Source organism: Oryctolagus cuniculus, chromosome 14 (genome assembly GCF_051225735.1).
Source record: "Oryctolagus cuniculus isolate XC-2025 breed Fujian yellow rabbit chromosome 14, ASM5122573v1, whole genome shotgun sequence".
Taxonomy (NCBI): Eukaryota; Metazoa; Chordata; class Mammalia; order Lagomorpha; family Leporidae; genus Oryctolagus; species Oryctolagus cuniculus.
In genome coordinates, this window is record NC_142880.1 from 7,012,278 (window position 1) to 7,024,074 (window position 11,797).

General features: G+C 43.6%; 1 protein-coding gene across 3 annotated transcripts in view; it reads left to right on the forward strand.

Annotated features, from left to right (window-relative positions):
- The window catches only part of LOC149122230 (uncharacterized), a 130,920-nt gene that overhangs the window by 108,290 nt on the left and 10,833 nt on the right, over positions 1-11,797 (forward strand). The window lies entirely within an intron of this gene.

Consider the following 11,797-nt stretch of genomic DNA (forward strand, 5'->3'; position numbering starts at 1 on the left):
TTCCGGTCTCGATGGTCTGTATGCCCTGGGTAGCTGTGGGACTTAACTATGACACTTACTACTCTCTTTACCCTCTAATGCTAAGACAGAGTTTCTTGGAGTCATTGATCAGGGCTCCATAGAAAGCGCTGAAGTTGAAAGTGAGACCAGGAATCAGCAGTCACTGTCCACCCTGAGTGCCCGTGGGGCGTAGAGATCCTGTGCCCTGCTGTGATTACCTTTCTCCTTCTCCCCTACTCCTCCGCAGGCTGCAATTTCTTAGCCCCATGCTATTGGGCTGGTCATTCTTGACAAGAGCTTGAATTTCCAACTCTCACAAGGATCTTTAGATTTTTTAAATGAAGCTGTGTGGTATTTGCTGCAGGAGAGGAGGGACTCCCAGATACCAGAAGATGACAGGAGTCCAACAGCATCCCCCAGAGGCCCACTGGGAGAACCTCTGGGAGTGGGAGTGGGCCCACACGTGCTGCTCAGGTGTAAGGCTTTGGGGGAGTTGACCGCAGTGGTCAGACACAGTCCTTTGTCTAACTGCAAATTCTTCTTCTTTGGTCTGATTCCCAACCACGCATTGTCCCTGGAGTCTTATAGCTTGTTCATCCTACAGTGCCGATATCTACCTCAGTTTTTAAAATCTCTTTTACCTCTCTGGTTCTCCTAGAACTCTGGAACTCTGGCCACCATGATCCGAATTATCTACATCATAGAGACCGAGCAGCCTGCTGGACTTCATTCTCATCTGACCCTTTCTCAGGAACTGTAGAGAAAGAGAAAGAAAATAACAGTTAATTGAAAATAAGGGAACTCTGGGCTTCAAGATCATACAGAAGGTCAGGGCTAATGGAAGATGCAGGACAAGACACAGTTAGTTAATTTTCATTCTAGAAATATGCCACAATGTGCCAGAAAACTCCTCAACCCATGGTAATTCATGCTCATTGGATTGCTATTGGATCAAAATTGGCCTCAATGAGCCTATCAGTTGCACTGCATCCTCCTAATAATTGTATTTTTTTTCCCACACCTGCACTGTGACCCTTTAGTAATGGATTGTTGTTACCTAGGATCAGGCTCTAGGACATACTTTTTTAAAAATAAGATATTCCTTGTGGCTACTCAATACATAATCAAATGCAAGCCATTTCTTAAAACATGGTCAAAAATCATTACATTAACTTCCTTGAGTTGTCATTGTTCTTAGTGGCATAGCGATAGATACATTGGGGGTCCAGTAATTCCGTAGGTTATTTACAATCCAATGGGCTCCTGTAAGCATTATTCATAGAGATGGGCACCATTCTGCATGTATGTGAACGTGTCTGTGAACAGAGTTTCAGACACCTGCACACCCTGTGCTCCTCCGGTATGGAGAAGAGGGGTCTGCTGCCGGCATTGCAGGCTGCCCTGCTCTCCTCCAGGCTGCTCCCCAGGGCCAGCTCCCAGCCAAGATGTGAAGCTCCAGGGGTTCCAAACTTGCCCATTTTATTCTTCGCTATCCGTCAACATTCCTTCAGCTTCTTCATTCTGCCGGAAGTTACTCTTAGCAAAAGTCTCCTGGACATTTGTTAAGCATTGGCACAGAATCCCCTCAGGGTGACTTATGGGTGGATACCTGTGCTGGTTGTAGGATGAAATGCGCTGCCCCTTTTAAGGAATTCCATGCATCTTGGCACAGATGAAGAAGAGGTTCTGGTGGAACCAAAGACAGCTTCTCAGCATGCTAGAGCATTTCTTGGGCTACTCCTTGAGTTCACATGTGCACACACACATATGCACACATACACACACTCATACATACACACATACACTCAAGCATGTGCACACACACACACACACACCTCTACACAGTGCTGGAGGGAAGAATTAACATATAACACATGTGTCATAAGGCAGTAATGATCATTTGTATGTTTCTCACTAAATTTTGTATGTCATTTGGCAAGATTCAAGAGAGGTTAAGTCGTTTCTTAAAGGTCATATAACTATTTGAATTTTTGTATCAGGTTCAGGATAAAAACCTCAGCTAACACCCAGTGTCTTTTCTCTGTAAGTCCTTATTGTTGATTTGGCTTAGGACTGGCAGCATTAATGGGACCTTCTCTGGAACTAAGTTGGCATAAAAACTTGGACAAAACCAAATGAAAAAACTTAAATGTAAAATCCTCTCTGAATCCTACAGGGAAAGCCAGATCAAGTTTAATGTTTGGGGTCTTCCTTCATTTTTCTTCCCATTTCTGAAGAGATGTTTCCTGCTCCATCTTCTGTCATCATGTGCTTTTCTTAGTGGACGGTGTGGCTCTTGGGTTGCTGACTGATCTCTCAGGGCTTCTGGGCTGTGAGGCATGAAGAATCACACAACACAATCCTGGTATCTTCACTCAGGAGCAACGAAACCTTTATTTCCCTGGAGATGTCCATCAGGGTCTCGGTGCTTTCTTTATACATTTTCTAGTTTCCCTCCTTTCTTTGATTTTATTCTTCCTAGCAACATGTTGTCCTAAGATTGTTTGCGCAAGGATTATAGACAAAACAAGCATAGCGTTCATTTTTCACGCATTCTTTACTCCCTATGATGATGATAGTCCTAAAACAACATGGATTTCTAGGTGCTCAGAATGTGTGAGAAGCACATGGTGTTACTGGTTTTCAATATCTGACCTGCCCTTTCATTCCCAGATCTTTAATTGCCCATGTTCGTATCAACAAAGGATGATCATAAACATAACTCTAATTGTTATAGTAAGCAAAGAATAGTTGACATTCATTAGCAAGGCAGATTGAAAAGTGTCTGTTTTTCCTTAGGCAGCAAGTAATAGTGGCACCATTTCTGGGCCAGGGAAACAACCATGAGCAAATGATGGGTCTGCGCTCTCCTGCGGGCTAAGGGAGACAGGCGGTGGTCACAGTGGGATTCAGAGGAATGTAGGATTGCACATGGAGACATTTCTTTAGAAGAAGGGGAAAGGAAGAGAGGGAAAGAAGGAAGGAAGGAGGGAGGAAGGGAGTGGGGAAGGAAGGAAGGGATGAGTTGAAAACTAATTTGTATGCAAGTCTATAATGAGGGAACCTGCCCTAGAACAAGAATTTGAGGAAAGGGAAAACTTCCAGACGAAAGGATCTCTGCACTGAGATTTTTTCAAAGATAAATTTTATTTCTGTTAATTTGAAAGCCGGAGTGACAGACAGAGAGGGAGACACACAGAATCTTCCATCTACCGGTTCATTCCCTAAATGGCCTCAGTGACCAGGCCAGGCTGAAGCCAGGAGTCAGGAACTCCATCCAGATCTCCCACATGGGTGGCAGGGGTCCAAGTACTGGAGTCATCTGCCAGTGCTCCCCAGGTACATCAGCAGGGAGCTTTAATGGAAGCAGAGCAGCAGAACTAGAACCTGCGCTCCCATATGGGAAGCAGGTACAGCAAGGAGCTTAATCTACCATGCTGCCCCCTGCGTGGAGATTTGAAAGACGAGTGGGATTATTGTGAGGGAGCAGGGGGAAGAGGAGCCTATTGACAACAGCATGATCAAAGGCCTGGCATTTGGAAAGAGAATGCAGAGTTTAGACATGGGAAGAAGGCAGTTTGGCCTGAGCTCATGGACCAGAAGAGTGATAGCAAAGGAGACTGGGGAGCTGGGCGGGGGCCAGAGCAGGTGGACGTCTGAGAGCACTTGAGGCAATGCTGAGGACATGGTTTGTCTCCATGAAGAGTGAAGGACAGGCACTGCAGGGCTTGAAGTGTGGGTGGCATGATTGATGGGCTTTGCATTTTGAAGATTTCTTTCGAGAGTTTTGGCTCGAAGACAGAACTTCGTTATCAATTTTATTCTCCAATGTTCAATTATTACAAAGGTTTGATTGGCGAGCAAAATGAGGAATGTGCTCTAGAATCCTATTAGTGAAATCCCTCCTCCCTCCCCCCTCCCTTCCTCCCTCCCTCCCTCCCTCCCTTCCTCCCTTTTCCCTCCCCCCTCCCTCCCTCCTTCCCTCCCTTTCTTCCTTCCTTCCCCCCTCCCTCCTTCCCTCCCTCCATCTTTGTCTTCCATACTCTCCTCCTCCTCCTCTTTTCCTTCTTTTTCTCTCTCTCCTGTTTGGAAATGGATACTATCAAAGCTTATTCAATGAGAACACTGCTACTTGAGAAAAGTATTCACTAAGCTTCCTTTAAGAAGATCTATAGAGGCTGGCACCGTGGCTCACTAGGCTAATCCTCCGCCTAGCGGCGCTGGCACACAAGGTTCTAGTCCCGGTCGGGGCGCCGGATTCTGTCCCGGTTGCCCCTCTTCCAGGCCAGCTCTCTGCTGTGGCCAGGGAGTGCAGTGGAGGATGGCCCAAGTGCTTGGGCCCTGCACCCCATGGGAGACCAGAAGAAGCACCTGGCTCCTGCCTTCGGATTGGCGCGTTGCACCGGCCGCAGCGTGGCGGCTGTGGGGGCCATTGGAAGGTGAACCAACGGCAAAAGGAAGACCTTTCTCTCTCTCTCTCTTTCACTGTCTACTCTGCCTATCCAAAAAAAAAAAAAAAAAAAAAAAAACCCTATAGAAAATTGAATTCTCATATACTCTCTGAAGAATGAGAAAAAATAATCAGTAGCCAAGGACAAGCTCATAAGCTCAAATTCTTTCTAAAATGAATATAATGTTGTGTGGGGAAAATGTAATATGCTTCCTTATGTACCAAGGTATTCTAATCATCTATGGGATATTTTTCTAAGAAGTATGGAAGTCTTATAGAATCATGAAATTGAAAGGGACCTTTGTATCCAGACAGAAGTATACCCAAAAACGTTGGACAGATGCTTATAACCTTTCTGTTAGTGCCAAGAGGAGGCATACATTTGACTCGCTTATCATTAATCAAACACATTTTTTTTTTTTTTTTTTACAGGCAGAGTGGACAGTGAGAGAGAGAGACAGAGAGAGAAAGGTCTTCCTTTGCCGTTGGTTCACCCTCCAATGGCCGCCGCTGCAACCGGCGCACCGCGCTGATCCGATGGCAGGAGCCAGGATCCAGGTGCTTTTCCTGGTCTCCCATGGGGTGCAGGGCCCAAGCACCTGGGCCATTCTCCACTGCACTCCCTGGCCATAGCAGAGAGCTGGCCTGGAAGAGGGGCAACCGGGACAGAATCCGGCGCCCCAATCAAACACATTTTTATGGATGCCAGCCTATGCTAGGTACTATGTCTGAGGATACAGCAGAGAACTGAAGAGATAAGTTTTGGTCTGACATGGCTTATATTTGGAGTGGTTTATTCTAGAGTAAAGAGATAAGCAAGGAAGTACAGTTTATGGATAGTGAGTGAGGCAAACAAAGGGAAGTGTGATGACAAGACTGTAATTGGGAGCTTGAGATACATGTCTGTGTATACTCACACACGCGCACACACATAGGGACTGCAAAAGGGCCATGGCAAAATTGAATGGAAAGATTCACTTATTTTGGTGCAAAAATTTTTGAAATCTATGGATAGCTTTTTCGTAATATGCATCTTTCAAGAATAACTTTCCAGATTGTGATATGCCTATAAATGGAAAATCACCATCAGTGGCGTTTTCTTTCAAAATGTCCTTGCAGATGCCATGTACACCTACCTGTGTATCCACACACGTGTGCATGTCTGTCTAACGTACAGGTGTACGGAGGGGAAAACCTTACTGACAATATGGCATTTGAGTAGGCTGTAATGCTGACAGCCTAGGTCAAAGGAAATTCTTTCAGAAATTTCCCTCCTCTCACAGGGGAAGGGGACACAGTCACTTCCACTGTTAGTATTTTTTAACATCGGGATTCAATGTTGCTTCCTTGGTACTTGGTATCAGAAGATCATGGCCGGGCTGCCTCACCTGCAGTCGGCCATCCTTCTTCGCTTTGCTCTTGATTGCTGGAAACTGGTCTACTTCTGCTCTCTGATGATTATGGAGACTAGGAACAGCGTGTTTGGGAAAAGATCCACCTCATTTGCAACACAGTTTAATTATAAGAGAACTTTTGAAACTAATGTTTCCCTGCTAATTTCGTTCTCAATTTTGCTCTTACTTTTTTGTTTAGCAGATGTGTTTTCATTACACACTCATTTGGCAATTTTGAAACAAGTTCACAACAGAGCCAATTTTCTAAACAAATCTGCACAAACATGCAAACTGTGAATTTCGCATTCTGCTTTACAGCTGTGACAATCAAAGGATAAATAGTTTGTCAAGAATTATCATCTTGGATTTCAAAGACAAAATTCATTTTAGGGCAGTATCATCAAACACTATTACCTGCACTGATTTCCAGAAACAAAATGATAACCTACTTGTAATATCAGTGACTATAAAGTATCTCTTTGGGAATCTACTTCTTCAACTTAATAGAAAATATGTCAAAATCTAAGCACATTTTAAAAATTGCTTTCATGTAAATACTTTAAAATTGCAAGTCTTTTATTGACCATAATATCCCATAGAATTCTAAGCAGAATGAGTCATTCAAAGTGCATGTTTGAGTTGTATTACCAGCAAAACATAGGTGTGTGTTCTTCCAATTCATACATTGAAGCTTGAACCCTCAATATTATGGTATCCAGTGGAGACAGAGCTTTGGGGAGGTAATTAGGGTTAGATGAGATCATATGGGTGGGGTCCTGGTCTGATGGGACTAGTGCCCTTCTAAGAAGAGATACAAGTAAACTCTCTCTCTCTCCCCACACACACACACACACTCCCAATGCACAAAGAGGTCATGAGAGCACGTAGCAAGGTGGTGGCCACCTACAATCCAGCAGAACAGAACTCAGAATGGAAGTGACCCTGCTGGCACCTTGATTTTATATTTCCAGGTCCTAGAAAGGTGCGAAAATAAATGTCTGTTGTGAAAGCCACTCAGTCAATGGTGTTTGTAGATGGCCACCCAACTAGATGACAACACATACTATAACTGCTGAATTAATGAATTAATTTTTTTTCTTGATAAAAGCAATAGGCTGGGGCCAGCGCCATGGCTCACTTGGTTAATCCTCTGCCTGCAGTACTGGCATCCCATGCAGACGCTGGTTCTAGTCCTGGCTGCTCCTCTTCCAGTCCAGCTCTCTGCTGTGGCCCAGGAGGGCAGTGGAGGATGGCCCAAGTGCTTGGGCCCTGCACCCACATGGGGGACTGTGAGGAAGCACCTGGCTCCTGGCTTCGGATTGGTGTAGTTCCGCCATTTGGGGGGGGTGAACCAATGGAAGGAAGACCTTTCTAAAAAAAAAATAGGACAGAAATACTAATCTGAAACTTTTCACGTAGGAAGGAAAATGCAAATAAGGATATGGCAAGATGCATGCACACCTACCATTCAAGTCACCTGAGTGCAAACAGGTCCTCAGGAAATGCTGATGTCACGATGACATCTGTAAGTTCCCCCGGATCCAGAACCATATGCAAATAAACAGTCCACCTTCAGTCTTCCTGAGCTCAATAATGTTTGATCTGTTAGGTGGTGTGTTAGAGAATATCTGTAAAGTTGACATCTCACTATGGCTGTGATATTTATCAGATGAAATCCAACCCTATGATTTTTTTTTTTTGACAGACAGAATGGACAGTGAGAGAGAGAGACAGAGAGAAAAGTCTTCCTTTGCCGTTGGTTCACCCTCCAATGGCCGCCACCACTGGCGCGCTGTGGCACCATGCTGATCTGAAGGCAGGAGCCAGGTGCTTCTCCTGGTCTCCCATGGGGTGCAGGGCCCAAGCACTTGGGCCATTCTCCACTGCACTCCCTGGCCACAGCAGAGAGCTGGCCTGGAAGAGGGGCAACCGGGACAGAATCTGGTGCCCCGACCGGGACTAGAACCCAGTGTGCCGGCACCACAAGGCGGAGGATTAGCCCATTGAGCCGCGGCGCCAGCCCCCAATCCTATGATTTTTAAAAGAGTGTATAGGCATTTTAAACTATCTAGTTTTGGGATCAGCAAAGAACTATTCAAAGTACAACAGAAGAACCTATATGAAATTATGGCTGTAATTGAATTTTTGTGAAATTCTGAATGATATAAGAAATTTGATTCAGATGCAGTTGTTAATAATGGCATAATTAGATTACATGAAGAAAATAAAGTAACTCCCTTAAGGATCTATGAAAGATACTAAAAGAGAATCCATACATACAAATTTTTCCCTGTTCTTTGGTAGTCTAACTCAGTGTGAGAGGTAAGGTTATATTGCAAATACCATTGTCACTCAGAGACTAGGGATAGGGAAGGGCAGTACAAAGAATTTAGTCTCTGGGTCGTATTTAAAATCTAGTGAGTATTTTCTTACTCATTGGTGGAGTCCATAGTGATTTGTTATAAATTGCCCTTAAATGTCTCCTCTATAGCAAATGCTGATTAACTGCAAGGTGTTCCAGATTTTTAAATGGTAGCTATGGGAGATAATAAAATACTTACTTAGCTCTTGGTCATGTTTTGTTTTCAAATTAGGTTACATTAAGGTTTGGTCATAACTGGGCTGGAATAAATCATGCTGTTGGATGTGATGTTATGTTAGAACCGAATCTCAAAATGAAACAAATCCCATGCACACTAATCTAAATTAAATGTGATTCTGAAAAATCTAATGCACTAAGCAATCAGACGAGACATTCTCAACAGGTAACCTTTGCAGTAATAGACTTTGAAGTTATTTTTGGTGAATATAATTCCACCCAATCCTTTTCCAGCTCTCATGTGCACATTAGCCTTTAACCAATATTACTTAGCCAAAAGGCACAGAACAGTTCTTGCCTTTTAGGAACTCTGTTCTTTGCGCTTTTAGGAACTCTGGCAATCAATTGGTTTGAATCACTACTCACAGCCGACCAAGGGTCTGGAGGCAGAAATCTTTTACTCTCTAGTTGCATCAGGCGAACAGTAGTCATTTGAATTTCAAGCACTTGGATTGCCAAGGACAGAGGATGTCTCAGAAATACCAAAAGCAACCTATGCATTTTTAGTACCTTTAATTTAACCAACTAAAGATAATTTTTGTCACTTGTAATGGTAATTAGGAAGTCCTTACTTTCATCCATTGAAACTAATTTATCACCTCTAAATATACTAATTAGCAGGTTCTCGGTTGTTGATGGAGAAATGGGTAACAAATATACTTTGAGCTGTCTCTAGATTGGATTTCAGGAATAGAATCCAAGGGACTGATTAGCATCAAGATTGTAGCCTATTCCGAAGAACACATAGAACATTACACTCCACAAGAAATTTTAATACTGGATGGCTAGTAGGATATACCTAGTGTCAACTATGTGTCCTCAGATCTACTTAAACACAAAACAGATTAGTACTAGTCATGGTGCCTTCTACTAGGAATGATTTTAGTTGTTTTGACTTGATTTTTTTCCCATTTCTTTTGTGCTGAACTGAGGCATGGCCTTATGACTTTGGTTGGCCAATGGTAGGAGACTGGAAGCTGTACTGTGTAACACTTTCAATAGGCAGCACGTGGTTCACTACGTTCTGTCTCCCCCGTCCTAAGTAGAGGATGACCAGTAGCTTGGGTCCATATATATAAAGAAATATGGAGCAGAGCTGTACTTGACTCATAGAGACATATAGTGTGATTGGGAAATGCCATTGCTGTTGTATGCCACAGAGATCTTGGGGACACCAGACACCAAAACACCTAAGATAGCTTGACAGGCAGTAGCTGCAACAAATCTCCCAGAATTACAAGTGTAGGCAGAGTATGGCTTCATTCACAATTCTGGAGTGTGGAATTCGAGTGCTACTAAGCTTCGGTTGGCATTTCTGACTTCTTCTCTTACTAGCTTTGTAGTAAGAGTTACCTGTTCATTCTGCATTTTCCACCTTGTTGAAATGCATGCCATGAAAATAATATAATTATGTAATAACTAATAGTATAATTCTGAGACTTTTTTGTGAAGATTCGTTGGAACAATGTGTTTGAGATACTTATGATAAGACAATATATTATGTAAATGTTTTATTATTAAAATAATTTAATACAAATTAATTTATAATTCAAAATATATGATTCATTTCTCAAGACAAAACTGAAAGCTATAGTACTGCTACTTTTGAATGTAGATTGAATTTTTAAAAATTTATTTGCTTATTCATTGGAAAGACTTGAGAGGTGCAGAAGCAGAGATAAATAGAGCTCTTCCGTCTGCTGATTGATTCCCCAAATGTCTTCAACAGCTGGGGCTGGGCCAGGCCAAAGTAAGGAGGGAACCTTGCAACCGACTTTTACTTTTAAATGTGGAATAGTTTTAAATGTGGTACAATCAGGTGCCAAAGCCCTAAACATCCTCACTCTTACCTGTAATCACTTTAGTGACATCAGCACAGATGTCAATAGAATGGAGAACAAATAACCGCACAGTGCTTTTTTAGGAATTGTTGGTAACTTGCAGACACCATGGCATGTTTCTTGGGGACTAGGGACTCCACACACTTTGGGAATGATTGCTCTAGATCAGCGGCCACCACCCTTTTTGTTTTGTTTGTTTTGGAATAAGTGACTCTTTCAAGAATCTGACCAAAAACCGACCAAACAAATAAAAAACAAATCATGGTAATGATTGTCATCTTTGTGGAGCAGCTAATGTGTCAACAGTTTGCTAAGTGAGACAACACACCATCCTATATAAACCTGAGCAGATATTACTTTTTTTTTTTTTTTTTTTTTGACAGGCAGAGTGGACAGGGAGAGAGAGAGAGACAGAGAGAAAGGTCTTCCTTTTTCCATTGGTTCACCATCCAATAACCGCCGCGGCCGGCACACCGTGCTGATCCGAAGGCAGGAGCCAGGTGCTTCTCCTGGTCTCCCGTGGGGTGCAGGGCCCAAGCACTTGGGCCATCCTCCACTGCACTCCCGGGCCATAGCAGAGAGCTGGCCTGGAAGAGGGCCAACCGGGACAGAATCTGGTGCCCCGACCGGGACTAGAACCTTGTGTGCCGGCGCCGCTAGGCGGAGGATTAGCCTGTTGAGCTGCGGTGCCGGCCGACTTGTATCTGTTTTGTAATGAGGAAACTGCTGAGCCTGAAAGACTGAGTAGCAATCCTAGATCACCTAGTTTGAAATTTGTGGACTTGAGAATATTTTTTTAAAGATTTTATTTATTTTATTTGAGAGTTAGAGTTACAGAGAGAGGTAGAGACAGAGAGAAAGGTCTTCCATCCGCTGGTTCACTCCCCAGATGGCCGCAACAGCTGGAGCTGTGCCGGTCTGAAGCCAGGAGCCAGGAGCTTTTTCCTGATCTTTCACGTGGGTGCAGGGGCCCAAGCACTTGGGCCATCTTCTACTGCTTTCCCAGGCCACAGCAGAGAGCTGGACTGGAAGTGGAGAAGCCGGGACTAGAACCGGTGCCGATATGGGATGCTGGTGCCGCAGGCGGAGGATTAACCTGCACCACAGCGCCGGCCCCAGTGGACTTGAGAATATTATTGTGGTGTTTCTCATAAAAACTCTAGCCAGTGTTAACCACTATGCATTACTTTTCAATAGACATACATATTTGAACATAACTTTAAGGTAATTCAGGGACCCCCCCATTTAAATTTAAGGGAACACTGGTTCTGGAATCCTGAACACTTACAAATATTCCAAGTCAGAGTTTTCTTGGGATGGTTGGACAGGCAGCTGCCTGATTTTGTCCTATTCCTTAATTCCTATTTCTATGTAACTTAACCAACTCTGGAAATTTAGTCCCTCATCCAATGGAGGTTCAGTGAAAACTTTTGAGTGGAGACCATGGGCAATGCCCCTGGAAAAGTCTCAGAGGAGACCTTCATAGTGTCTGTACTAATCAGGCCCCCGTCCT